The sequence below is a fragment of the Narcine bancroftii genome, chromosome 4 (assembly GCF_036971445.1).
Source record: "Narcine bancroftii isolate sNarBan1 chromosome 4, sNarBan1.hap1, whole genome shotgun sequence".
Taxonomy (NCBI): Eukaryota; Metazoa; Chordata; class Chondrichthyes; order Torpediniformes; family Narcinidae; genus Narcine; species Narcine bancroftii.
Window position 1 is genome coordinate 274,746,598 of NC_091472.1, and position 14,041 is coordinate 274,760,638.

Sequence of the window (14,041 nt, forward strand, 5' to 3'; positions counted from 1 at the left end):
ACTCCTCTAGGAATTTCCTCAAACATGTCTGCCTGTATCTGACAATTATCTCCTTTTTCTTTCTGATCTGTACCTCATTATTTCTTATTAACCTGGGTTCCTGTACCTTGCCATGCCTGCCCTTTACCATACTGGGAACATGTTCATCCTGGACATTCATTATCACACTCATAAATGCCTCCTATTTGGCAATCATGTTTTACCCTTAATCACTGGTTTCCAGTTAATTATTACTAACTCCTTCCTAATCATGTATAAATTGCCCTTGCACCAATTTATGATTCTAACTTAAGAATCTTGTAGTCTTTCATACAAAGGTGTTCCCCAACTGATACCTCATTTACCTATCTAGGTTCATTCCTCAGTACCAGGTCCAATATTGGCTCTACCCTCATAGTATCAGCACAGAAAGTTCTCTTGGACACACTTGGACACATGGGATGGCACAGTTAGCATATCTGTTAGCTCAATGTTATTACGGTGCTAGCGATCGGGACCAGGGTACAAATCCCATGCTGTCTCAAAGAGGTTTGTATTTTTTCCCCATATCTACATGGGTTTTCCCACACAGACATGGGGAGCAATTTAACTTAAAATTTAAATTTCACAAAGTTGATCCCATCAAATCTCCTAATACTTTGATGTTCCTAGTCAATTCTGGGGAAGTTGAACTCACCTATGTATTTGATCCTCTTGCTCCTGGTGTTATGGGCCCAGAAGACTCCAAAACCCAACAGCAATAGAAATTCACCAAGACAAATTGTTACTTAAACAAAAGTCATTTTAAATTTTCTTTAAACATAAAAACAGGATCAAACTTTAACTTATAACTATTAACTTAACCTAACAATTCCCTTCTAATTCTAAGCACATATGTATGCTATGTGCACAAGTTCAGAAAAAAAAATATTTGATTCACAGTCCAATCTCACTTCTCACTCCTGCAAATTCACTGGTATTAGGCAATTCTTTCTTTGGCTTGGCTTCGTGGATGAAGATTTATGGAGGGGTAATTTCCACGTCAGTCGCAGGCTCGTTTGTGGCTGACAAGTCCGATGCGGGACAGGCAGACAGAGTTGCAGCGGTTGCAAGGGAAAATTGATTGGTTGGGGTTGGGTGTTGGGTTTTTCTTCCTTTGTCTTTTGTCAGTGAGGTGGGCTCTGCTGTCTTCTTCAAAGGAGGTTGCTGCCCACCGAACTGTGAGGCGCCAAGATGCACGGTTTGAGGCGATATCAGCCCACTGGTGGTGGACAATGTGGCAGGCACCAAGAGATTTCTTTAGGCAGACCTTGTACCTCTTCTTTAGTGCACCTCTGTCTCGGTGGCCAGTGGAGAGCTCGCCATATAACACGATCTTGGGAAGGCAATGGTCCTCCATTCTGGAGACGTGACCTACCCAGCGCAGTTTGATCTTCAACAGCGTGGATTCGATGCTGTCGGCCTCTGCCATCTCAAGTACTTTGATGTTGGTGATGAAATCGCTCCAATGGATGTTGAGGATGGAGCGGAGACAACGCTGGTGGAAGCGTTCTAGGAGCCGTAGGTGATGCCGGTAGATGACCCATGATTCGGAGCCGATCAGGAGTGTGGGTATGACAACGTCTCTGTATACGCTAATCTTTGTGAGGTTTTTAAGTTGGTTGTTTTTCCAGACTCTTTTGTGTAGTCTTCCAAAGGTACTATTTGCCTTGGCGATTCTGTTGACTATCTCGTTGTCGATCCTTGCATCCGATGAAATGGTACAGTCGAGATAGGTAACTGGTTGACCGTTTTGAGTTTTGTGTGCCCAATGGAGATGTGGGGGGGCTGGTAGTCATGGTGGGGAGCTGGCTGATGGAGGACCTCAGTTTTCTTCAGGCTGACTTCCAGGCCAAACATTTTGGCAGTTTCCGCAAAACAGGACGTCAAGCGCTCAGAATGGGCAACTAAAGCGGTATCGTCTGCAAAGAGTACTTCATGGATGAGTTGCTCTTGTGTCTTGGTGTGAGCTTGTAGGCGCCTCAGATTGAAGAGACTGCCATCCGTGCGGTACCGGATGTAAACAGCGTCTTCATTGTTGAGGTCTTTCATGGCTTGTTTCAGCATCATGCTGAAGAAGATTGAAAAGAGGGTTGGTGCGAGAACGCAGCCTTGCTTCACACCATTATTAATGGAGAAGGGTTCAGAGAGCTCATTGCTGTATCTGACCCGACCTTGTTGGTTTTCATGCAGTTGGACAACCATGTTGAGGAACTTTGGGGGGCATCTGAGGCACTCTAGTATTTGCCAAAGCCCTTTCCTACTCACGGTGTCGAAGGCTTTGGTGAGGTCAACAAAGGTGATGTAGAGTCCTTTGTTTTGTTCTCTGCACTTTTCTTGGAGCTGTCTGAGGGCAAAAACCATGTCAGTAGTTCCTCTGTTTGCGCGAAAGCTGCACTGTGATTCTGGGAGAACATTTTCGGCGACACTAGGTATTATTCTATTTAGGAGAATCCTAGCTAAGATTTTGCCTGCAATAGAGAGCAGCGTGATTCCCCTGTAGTTTGAGCAGTCTGATTTCTCGCCTTTGTTTTTGTACAGGATGATGATGATGGCATCACGAAGGTCCTGAGGCAGCTTTCCTTGGTCCCAGCAGAGCTTGAAAAACTCATGCTGTTTGGCATGCAGAGTTTTGCCACTAGCCTTCCAGACCTCTGGGGGGGGGGGGGGGGGGGGATTCCATCCATACCTGCTGCTTTGCCACTTTTCAGTTGTTCAATTGCCTTATATGTCTCTTCCCGGGTGAGGACCTCATCCAGCTCTAACCTTAAGGGCTGTTGAGGGAGCTGGAGAAGGACGGATTCTTGGACTGAGCGGTTGGCACTGAAAAGGGATTGGAAGTGTTCTGACCATCGGTTGAGGATGGAGATCTTGTCGCTGAGGAGGACTTTGCCATCTGAGCTGCGCAGCGGGCTTTGGACTTGGGGTGAGGGGCCGTACACAGCCTTTAGAGCCTCGTAAAAACCCCTGAAGTTGCCAATGTCCACGATGAGCTGGGTTTGTTTGGCGAGGCTAGTCCACCACTCATTTTGAATCTCCCCGAGTTTGCGCTGAAGATGGCTGCATGCGCGATGGAAGGCTCATTTCTTCTCTGGCCAGGATGGCTTTGCAAGGTAAGCCTAGTAGGCAGCTCGCTTCTTTGCCAGCAGCTCCTGGATTTCCTGGTTGTTTTCGTCGAACCAGTCCTTGTTTTTTCCTGGAGGAGAGGCCCAGTACCTCTCCAGTGGATTGCAGTATGGCAGTCTTCAGCTGATCTCAGTGGGTTTCAGGAGACGAGTCCGTGAGGCAGATTACATCCTTGAGCTTTGCTTTGAGGTTTGCCTGGAAGTTTCCTCTCACTTCATCTGACTGCAAGTTTCCAACAGTGAACCTCTTTCTGGGGGCTTTACTGTTCCTGGACTTTAGCTTGAAGTGAAGGTTGAGCTTGCAGTGAACCAGCCGGTGATCAGTATGGCTGGGCATGACCCTGGTATGGAGCACATCTCGTTTGTCTCTTTCTCGCAGCAGGACGTAGTCCAGGAGGTGCCAGTGTTTGGATCGGGGATGCATCCAGTTTGTCTTCAGGCTGTCCCTCTGCTGAAAAATGGTGTTTGTAATGACAAGCCGCTGTTCTGCGCAGAGCTCCAACAGGAGGCGCCCGTTGTCATTGCACTTGCCGACACCATGCTTGCCCAGGATTCCTGGCCAGGTTTCTGAGTCTTTGCCAACGCGAACGTTGAAGTCGCCAAGGATGACAACCTTGTCGGCTGTAGGGGTGCGTTGAATGAGGTCGCGCAGATCAATGTAGAACTTGTCCTTTTCTGCTGGTTCCGCCTGGAGGAATTCTTATACTGTGCACAGAATTTAACATTTATGAATTTAGATCTGGTGTTTAAAAATAATTGATTACCACTCAGGATGGTTCTCGTTGGTTTCAGAGAGAGATTTGTTGCTCATTGCCACTTCAGTGTCTTGCCGAATAAACTTGCCCCGTCAGGGTTTTCAAATTATAACCTCTTCTTCTGCAGTTTACCACAGAGTTCCTTTTTGTTTCCCTTATTTCAGGTGGAACAATCTAGCCAGCCATTTCCTCTTGTATGGACCACAACAGGCTGAATTCAGAACTTAGAACCCATCTTCAAAATGGGGTTTTAAAACAAGTTGCCAGCTTGCCATGCTGAAAAATACAATTCTCTCTCTCACTTTCTGCTTGCAAAGCCATGTGACTTTCTTAGAACAGCAAACTGCATTCAAACAGATTGTGGTACCAGATCCAAATTTTTGAGTCCATTCATCTGTTGCATTCAAAACAATAATCCATTACAGCACAGCATGTCCAACTAACACCTACTTGTGAAGTCTCTATAGGCATTCTTCAATGTTTTTGCCAAGGCACTCAGAACCAGGACATGTCTGGCTTGAGCAGAGCTCTGGTATTTTAAATGAGATCTGTTTTGTGAAGTGTTTGTGTCTGTTTGTGACCTACACAACTCCTACAATTTATCTCCTTTAAAAACATATCTATATACAATATAAAATATGATATAATCCATCACACTGGTGACTATTTGGTGGCCCACAATACACACCCATCAAGGTGACCACCACAAGTTTTGGTCTTGAGGTTGCAATTAGATCAATCTTTTTTTTAATCCCAAGTTGAGTTGAGTGACAAAGTATTCTATTTCTGCTCCAAATTTATAACTTCCTACTGTATGGATGGTTAGATGTAAGATACTCTTAACTTGCTTCAGACAAAATGTAAAACCTACCTTGCATGGAGATATTAAAAGAGGTGATCTCATTAAAGAATAAGTTAACAGAGAAGAGACAGGTTTGAGAAGTATGTGTGAATTTGTGAATGTGGAGTGAAACAATGGGGAGGAAAGCCAGCTTTGATAGAACACAGACAACACAGATCCTTGCAGAAACAGGTAAAACAGCTGCAGATGGACTATGAACTCAAGTAATGGCGACTTGGACAACATTTGCATGAAATATTCATAATTACTTAAATGCACATTTATTAAACTGTCAGGGAACAGGGCAAACAAGACATTTATCAATACCATGAGCAAAATACAAACAGTGAAAAAAAAATACAAGGCATCATTGATTTCCAAATGCTGTTTTTACTCAGGGAAAATTTATGTTGGACTCGATGGAAGTCATCATAACTTATGAAAATAAAGACCACAAGTACTTGTCCTGATTCAATGAACAAATTGAAACTAAAAATAGACAAGTAAAAGGAAACTAAAGCTATTTCAACAACAAAGGAAATCTAAACAAATAAATAAATAAATAAAGGGAATGCAGTTTTATTTGGTGGGGTTCAATACACTTCCCAAAAATAATAGTAAACCCTTCATTTTCCTGGCATTTTTTTTTGTTCACCTAGTCATTCAATTTGTCCAGAATTGGGAAGGTTAAATGAGTCACAGCATCGTTCAGGTCTTGACACATACATCTGCAATGGTTTCTGTTTCACATACCACCTGCACCTGATTAACATTGAAGACTCACCTGTTAGAGTAATATACAGTATGAATTTTCCAAATGTGCACAGATGGGCATGAGGAATCAATAAATAAAAAACCTGAAACAATGAGAAAGATTAAGACAAAGGCAATGAGTAACAAAGAATATTTTCCAAGCCATTTGCTCGTGCTTTGATAGAATATGAAATACAATGCAATGCACCGTTGACTTGAGGAATTGCTTTGGTTATTTTGGACCAAATAAATTGCACTTAACTTGCTTCTGAAATGTACTATGAGCACAGAATCTCAGTTTTGGGGCAGCATCTGAATCATGTAGTAGTGTTACTTGAGATTGCCCCACCCATTAAGTTGAATCTAAAATTCTGAATTCAGTATGTGCTTTATTTGGAAGCCCGCTGACTCTTTCTTGCTCAATTTTCTGGTTAGCTCTGATGATTGCTGCATTTGCTGTCCTCATGTATGACTAGCTGAAAGAGACCTGAATACATTCAAACATAATAGGTCAATTTCAGGCCTGCAGAAAGTGCTTCAGCAAAATGTTGTGGCTATAAATCAGCACTTTACATACAACCAGCATCTTTATCAGGGATGACAATATGACTGCAGATTTGTATGCTTCAAGATGAGTAGGCAAAATCAAGAGCTCCTTCAAATTTGTGTTTAAAGCCATTTCTCCATTCACTGAAATAACAGAAGAAAGATGCACCTTCATTTGCAGGTATACTTTTGAACTTTTTCTTTTTCTTCTTTTTGAAATTGAGCAAAGAAACTGTCCCCCAGAATTCCATCTTTCAGGGTCAGATAGCTCAGAAATTGATAAAACTGAACAATTGGCATTAGCTGTTCGAATGGATCCCTCTGCTCTGTCTGATATGAATGGTGACCATCATGACTTCATACCCCAATATTGGTGATGGTTGGCAGAAGCATTTTTTGGGTGTTAATTTTGCAGAATGAATTGGACCTTATTCCCTCTTATCCTTTCCATTTTCTGTGACCTGTACAAAATTGTACTGGTTCTGATAGAGAAAAAAAAAGAGATTTGAGGTCAGCCTGAAGATCAAGAGAAAGTTTGATATGAAAAGTTTAGCTGATTGTATTAAGTTGCCTCTTGAGAGTAAGTAGTGTTGGAGGTGAGATTATTGAACGGACGGAGCACTCTGCTCCTCCTTTTCTACAAGTAATGTTGGAAAAAAACATTCAGTCTATCATTGCCAAACCTATTAGTTCTTGCATCCTTTCTGCTGGATCTTATGAATTTTGAACATTTGACCCTGAGCTAAAATACATAATTCCGTGACTTATTAGCCAATTAGTTGTTTTTAAAGTAAACACACCTCTTTCTGTGTGTGAGTGAGTATCTGGAAACATTTTTTGTGATGAAAGATGGGAGGAAGAGGTAAGGAAAAAGCAAAATCACCAGTTACCTCATCTTATTAACATATTAGAATTAATTCTAATATGAGGTAACACACATACAGAGAGCAGGCTACCAAGGCCATACCCAATTCTGTTAATACATGAAGAAGGCACATTTAATGCACAGTGAGGTAAAATTTAAGATTCCTGAAAATATAAGTATCTGAAAGTGTTCCTCCACCCTCCCTACTGTTTCCTCTATGCTCATCACTTGTTCACCCTGTTTTGTTAAAATGTCTAGGTTGAGATAATTGATCTATACAGTGTCTGTTCCGAGCAATTGGTAAATTGCGTTTCACAAGCAACTATGTTCAGCTTCAATGCACGCCACCAATTCCCAACTGATGAACAATGAATTCTCATTTGTCTCAATAGGTGCAGCACACAGCTTTGAAGAAGAATATAAATGGAGCAACCTTGCTTTCATTTAAAATACAACATATGATTGAAATTCATCTTCAAAGCCTTTTTGGAAAAAAAATGGTCTAGCTATTTTAAAACAAGATGCCAATATAGCAGCTTTATTGAAGCAGAGGCATTTCTAGGTGAGATTCCACAAGGGAATAACTTCTGAGTTGTACTGTCTCCACAAAATGGACCTTCAGACACTGCAATGGATCACACAATCACCTTGACTGCTCTCTAAAGTGACAGGAGCTTGAAATTATTCTGTAATGGATCTAACAGAAGTGATAATGGAAAGAAAAATGCTGGAACTACTTTGCAGATCAAGCAACGTTTTTGCAAAGAGAGACTGAAATAATATTTCAAATCAAAGACTATTTGTCAGAATTGGGAAATATAGAAAGAACAAGTTTGTTTTCAGTGCATAGAAAGTGGGGAAGAACGGTCAAAAGGAATACAGTATTTGTGATCAGGTTAAACCACCCAGAATGAGTTAATTGGGGCAGTCATCTTTGTCAATGGTGTGTGCTGTTCCTAACAGGGCAATAAAACACACTTTACATGCCGAGCAGAATAAACTATTTTTGTCAAATATGTTTTGTCAAGTCTGGGAAAGATTTTATTTTTTTTAACCAAAAATAGACTTTATTCACTTTTAGAAAACTTATTGGTTTTCACGTTCCAGAGTGTGGAGAAGGATAAATAGGTCCATAAGACATAGGGGCAGAAATATGCTACTCTGGTCATCAAGTCTGCCCTACCAGTTAATCATGAACTGATCCATTTCTCCACTCAACCCCACTACCCAGCCTACTCCCCTAACATTTGATGTCCTGCTTAATCAATAGCCTATCAATCTCTGCCTTAAATGCACCCAATGATCTGACCTCCACAATCCCCTATGCAACAAATTCCATGGATTAACCACCCTCTGGCTGAAGAAATTCCTCTACATCTCTGTTCTATGTGAATAACCTTCAATCATGAAGTTGTGCCCTCATGTCCAAGACTGTCCCACTATGGAAATAAAAACCTTTCTATTCCATGGCTTTCAACATTCAAAGTAATTCAATGAGATTCCCCCTCATCCTTTTAAATTCCAACGAGTACAGGCCAAGAGCTGTCAAACACTCTTCATACAATAATCTTTTAATTTCTGGAATCATCCTTGTGAACCTTCCTTCTCCAATGTCAGTCCATCCCCTCTTCAATCAGGAATCCAAAACTGCTCATAATACACCATGTGAGGTCTCACCTGAGGCTTTTAAAGCAGTGGTACTCAATCTTTTTCTTTCCACTCACATACCACTTTAAATATTCCCTATGCCATAGGTGCTCAGTGTAAGGGATTGCTTAAGGTGATATGTGGGTGGAAAGAAAAAGTTTGAAAACCACTGTTTTAATCATACCTAATTGACTCATTATGTGCTTGGCTTCATAACTCCAAAGGAAATGGGCCAATGACAATTTTTCTCAAACAAAATATTTCATTAAGTATTGGGTCTAGAGCAGAGATTCTCAACCTTCCCTTCCCACTCATATACCATCTTAAGCAATCTCTTACTAATCACAGAGGACCGATGGCATAGTGATTATTTAAGGTGGTATGTGAGTGAAAAGAAAAAGGTTGAGAATCACTGGTTTAAAGCCTCAACACCACATCCCCGCTCTTATATTCTATTCCTCATGTAGTACATGACAGCATTGCATTTGCCTTTTTCACATTTGCCTTGCCACTTCAACATATATGTTTATCTTACGTTGATTTATCATAAGATCCATTTGCATCTGGGTATTTTCAATTTTATCCCATTTTAAAAAAACCATCTGCCCATTTATTTTTCTTTTGACCCAAGAGCATGATCGTACACTTTCCAAAATTATATTTCATTTGCCTCTTCTCTGCCCATTCTCCAATAAGTCCTTCTGCCACCTCCCTGTTTCTTCAAAACCTCGTGCTCCTCCATCTACCTTCAGATCATATGGCCAGAAAGCCATTCATTCCATAATCCAAATCATTAATATACAACATTAATAAAGTGGTCCCAACAACGACACCTGTGGAATGCCACTGGCAGCCAACCAGAATATGATCCCTGTCTTTCAACACTCTGCTTCCTACCAATAAGCTAATGCTCTACCCAAACTAGCATACTTCATGTTATATCATGGGTTCTTATCTTGTTAAGTAGCCTCATGTGAGGCACCTTATCAAATGCCTTCTGAAAATCCAAATATACAACATCCATTAGTCTCCTTTATCTAACCTGCTTGTCACTTCATTGAAGAATTCCAAGACATTTGTCACTCAAGATTTTACCTTAAGCAAACTGATGTACTATTAATAATCAAAAAAGGCCAATTTTGTGAAACTATCAGGCTTTTATTAACTAAAGACTGGAACATCCATCAACCTCATTGACTGATTGAAGCAAAGAGAAAAGAATTCACACAAGGGGCCAAGGGTAGGATTGGTCATGGGAGGCGTGTCAATCCAGCAGCAGCCAATCGTGGCATTAAGATGGTTTATCACAGAAACCATGCTGGCTTTGGGCAATCTTGTCATGTGCCTCCAAGTACTCTGCATCCATATCCTTGACAATTGACTCCAACATCTTCCCAACCACTGACATCAGGCTAACTGGACTATAGTTTCCTTACTGGGACCGAGCCAGAATCAATACTAAATCACAGAGTCTATAGATTACTCAACGATCATTGGCAATGTCTCCACAATCTATACTGCCTCCTTTTAAGAATCTGAGGGTGCAATCCTCATCTAGTGTGGGAGACTTAACCATCTTTTCTGAGGATCTTTTTCCTTGAAATAGTAACTGCACTCTGTTCACTTCCCTGATACCCTTTGACATCTGGCATACTGCAAATGTTTTCCACAGTGAAGACTGATGCAAAATACACATTTCCTTGTCTTCCATTATTATATCTGCAGTATCATTTTTCTCATGGTCCTGTATCTACTATCACCTTCCCTTTACTCTTTATATACTGGAAAGTGTTTTTGTATTCTCTTTGATATTATTTGCTAGCCTACTTCCATACTTCTTTTCCCTCCTTATTCATTATCTTCTGTAAGTTTTTAAAAACTCTCCACTCCGCTATCTTAGCATTAATTTTGGTTTCCTTTTATGTCCTTGCTTTTCCAATTATGGTGGCTTTGACTTCCCTGTCAGCCACAGTTATGACATTTTTCCATTTGAATATTTCCTCTTTTTTGTTATGTATTATTCCTGCAACTTTCTCATGTTTTGCAAAAACTCCATCCATTGCTGCTCTGGCGTCTTCCCTACTAGTGACCCCTTCCAATTTACTTTTGTCACATCCTCTCTCATGCCACTCTAATTCCCTTTAGTCCACTGAAACACTAACACATCAGACTTTAGTTTCCTCTCATTAAATCTTGCATTGAACTCAATCAAATTTTGATGACTGGCCCTTAATAGTTCTTTTATCACTTCTGGTGCATTATACAACAGCTAATCCAGTACAGCAGATCCTCTAGAGGGCTCATCAACAAGCTGCTCTAAAAAGCTATTTCATAGGTTTTCTAAAAATTTTCTCTTGACATCCAATCCCAACCTGTTTTTTCCAATCTACTTGCATGTTAAAATCTCCCATGCTTACCATTACATTGCCCATTCTGACACACCTTTTCTTTTTGCTGTTGTAATTTGTTGTCCACATCTCGGCTACTGTTTAGAGGTCTGTGTATAACTGCTAACAGTGACCTTTTTACCTTTGCCATTTCTTTACTCAACCCTCAATGATTCTATAACTTCTGATCCAATATTACCTCTTTCTCATGATTTAGTGTTGCTCCTTACCAACAGAACCACTCCATCCACTTTGCTTACCTGCCTCTCCTTTCAAAACTCTGTGTACCCTTAGACATTAAGCTCCCAATGACATCCATCCTTTAGCCATATCTCCATGATGGCCATATTATCATACCTGCCATTGTGTAGCTTTACTACAAGGTCATCCGTTTTGTATCTTATGATGTGTGAATTTAAATACAAAACACTTAGCCCTTTATTTGTTACATTGTCTTGTGTCTCTTTTGGATTGCACTGGTTGGAAATTTTGCCCCATCTGCCTGTCATTCCACATAAACTCCCTACTTGTGCACCAGCTGTCTCTTTCTCTGCTTCCTCGCTTTGGTTCCCATTCCTCTGTGAATCTAGTTTAACCCCATGCCACAACTGCCAGAGTATTAGATCCCATATAACCATATAACCATATAACCATATACAGCACAGAACAGGCCAGTTTGGCCCTACTAGTCCATGCTGGAACAAATCCTCACCCTCCTAGTCCCACTGACCAGCACCTGGTCCATACCCCTCCAATCCTCTCCCCTCCATGTAATTATCCAGTCTTTCCTTAAATGTAAATAACGTTCCTGCTTCAACCACCTCTGCCGGAAGCTTATTCCACATCCCAACCACCCTTTGCATGAAGAAATTTCCCCTCATGCTCCCTTTATAATTTTCCCCTTTCAATCTCAAACCATGGCCTCTGGTTTGAATATCCCCCACTCTTAATTGAAAAAGCCTATCCACGTTGACTCTCTTTGTCCCTTTTAAAATCTTAAACACCTCCATCAAATCCCCCCTCAATCTTTTACGCTCCAGAGAAATAAGTCCCAGGCTGCTCAACCTTTCTCTGTAACTCAAACCCTGACATCCTGTCAACATTCTCGTGAACCTTCTCTGCACTCTCTCTATTTTGTTTATATCCTTCCTATAATTTGGTGACCAAAACTGCACACAGTATTCCAAATTTGGCCACACCAATGCTTTGTACAATTTCATCATAACATCCCAACTCTTGAATTCAATACTCCGATTTATGAAGGCCAACATTCCAAATGCCTTCTTTACCACTCTATCTACCTGAGTATCAACTTTGAAGGTATTATTTACCATAACTCCTAAATCCCTTTGTTGCTCTGCGCTCCTCAATTGTCTACCATTCAATGTATGTGTCCTATTTAGATTTGCCTTTCCAAAATTCAACACTTCACACTTATCCGTATTAAATTCCATCAGCCATTTCTCAGCCCACTCCTCTAGCTTTCCTATATCTCTTTTTAAGCTACGGTAATCTTCCTCACTGTCCACAATACCACCAATCTTTGTATCATCTGCAAATTTACTTTTCCAATTCACCACCCCTTCTTCCAGATCGTTAATATATGTAACAAACAATAGTGGACCCAGGACCGATCCCCGAGGAACTCCACTAGTCACCGGCCTCCAATTTTACAAACAATTTTCTACCACTACTCTCTGACACCTCCCATCCAACCATTGCTGAATCCATTTCACTACTTCCTTATTTATACCTAACGCGTCCACCTTTTTACCTAACCTCCTGTGGGGAACTTTATCAAAAGCTTTACTAAAGTCTAAATAGACAACATCCACAGACTTCCCTTCATCAATCTTTTTCGTAACCCCCTCGACAAACTCTAAAAGATTTGTTAAGCATGATCTACTCCTGACAAAACCATGCTGACTACTACCCTGTTCATCCAAATATTTGTAAATGCCATCCCTCAGAACACTTTCCATCAACTTACCCACCATAGACGTCAGACTCACAGGTCTATAATTTCCAGGCTTACATTTGGACCCTTTTTTAAACAGCAGGACAACATGAGCCACCCTCCAATCCTGTGGCACTACCACCATGACCAGTGACATCCTAAATATCTCTGTTAATGGTCCCACTATCTGTACAGTATCCTCCCTGAGTGTCCTCGGGAATACTTTGTCTGGATCCGAAGATTTGTCCACCTTTATCTTTTTTAACACTGCCATCACTACCTCCTCCGTTATCCTTAAATGATTCATGACCTCCCCACTAATTTTCTTTACTTCAATTGGTACAATATTTTTTTCCCTAGTGAATACTGAGGAAAAGAAATCATTTAAAATTTCCCCCATCTCCTCTGACTTCTCACTCAGCCTACCCTTTCTATCTACAAGGGGTCCAATTTTATCCCTCACTAATCTTTTACTTTTAATGTACCTATAGAAACCCTTTGGATTTATTCTTATTCTGCCTGCCAAAGCCTCTTCGTGCCTCTTTTTGGCCTTTCTAATTTCTTTCTTGAGATTTTTTCTACACTCCTTGCAGTCCTCTTTCAATTTCTTAGCATCCTGCTGTTTATAACCTCTTATACACCTCCCTCTTTCTCCTAACCAAATTTCTAATATTCATCGAAAACCAAGGCTCCCTATGACTTCTAGCCTTTCCTTTGATCCTCACTGGGATATATCTACTCTGTACTCTCAAAATTTCTTCTTTGAATATTCTCAATTTTTCATTTACATCCTTTCCTGAAAAAAATATGTCCCACTCAATACTCCCCAAATCCATTCTTATTCCTACGAAATTTGCTTTTCTCCAATCCAGAACCTCAAGTTTAGGCCCTTCTTTGCTCTTCCCTAAAACTACCTTAAAACTAATAGTTGTGATTACTAGACCCAATTTGTTCTCCAACATTAACCTCAGACACCTGACCTATCTCGTTCCCTAACAGGAGATCCAATATTACACCATCCTGAGTCGGTTCCTCTACGTATTGATTAAGAAAACTATCTTGTACACATTTAACAAACTCTAGCCCATCCAGCCCTCTTACTGTATGGGTATCCCAATCAATGTGAGGGAAGTTAAAATCTCCCATG

At 40.8% G+C, this 14,041-nt stretch overlaps 1 long non-coding RNA gene across 2 annotated transcripts in view; it reads right to left on the bottom strand.

The window, feature by feature from the left end:
- The window catches only part of LOC138761989 (uncharacterized), a 55,502-nt gene that overhangs the window by 24,085 nt on the left and 17,376 nt on the right, over nt 1-14,041 (bottom strand). For both annotated transcript variants that reach the window (XR_011356689.1, XR_011356690.1), the window contains exon 3: nt 5,524-5,596. This is a non-coding gene — a long non-coding RNA (uncharacterized lncRNA). The remainder of the gene's footprint in view (nt 1-5,523; nt 5,597-14,041) is intronic.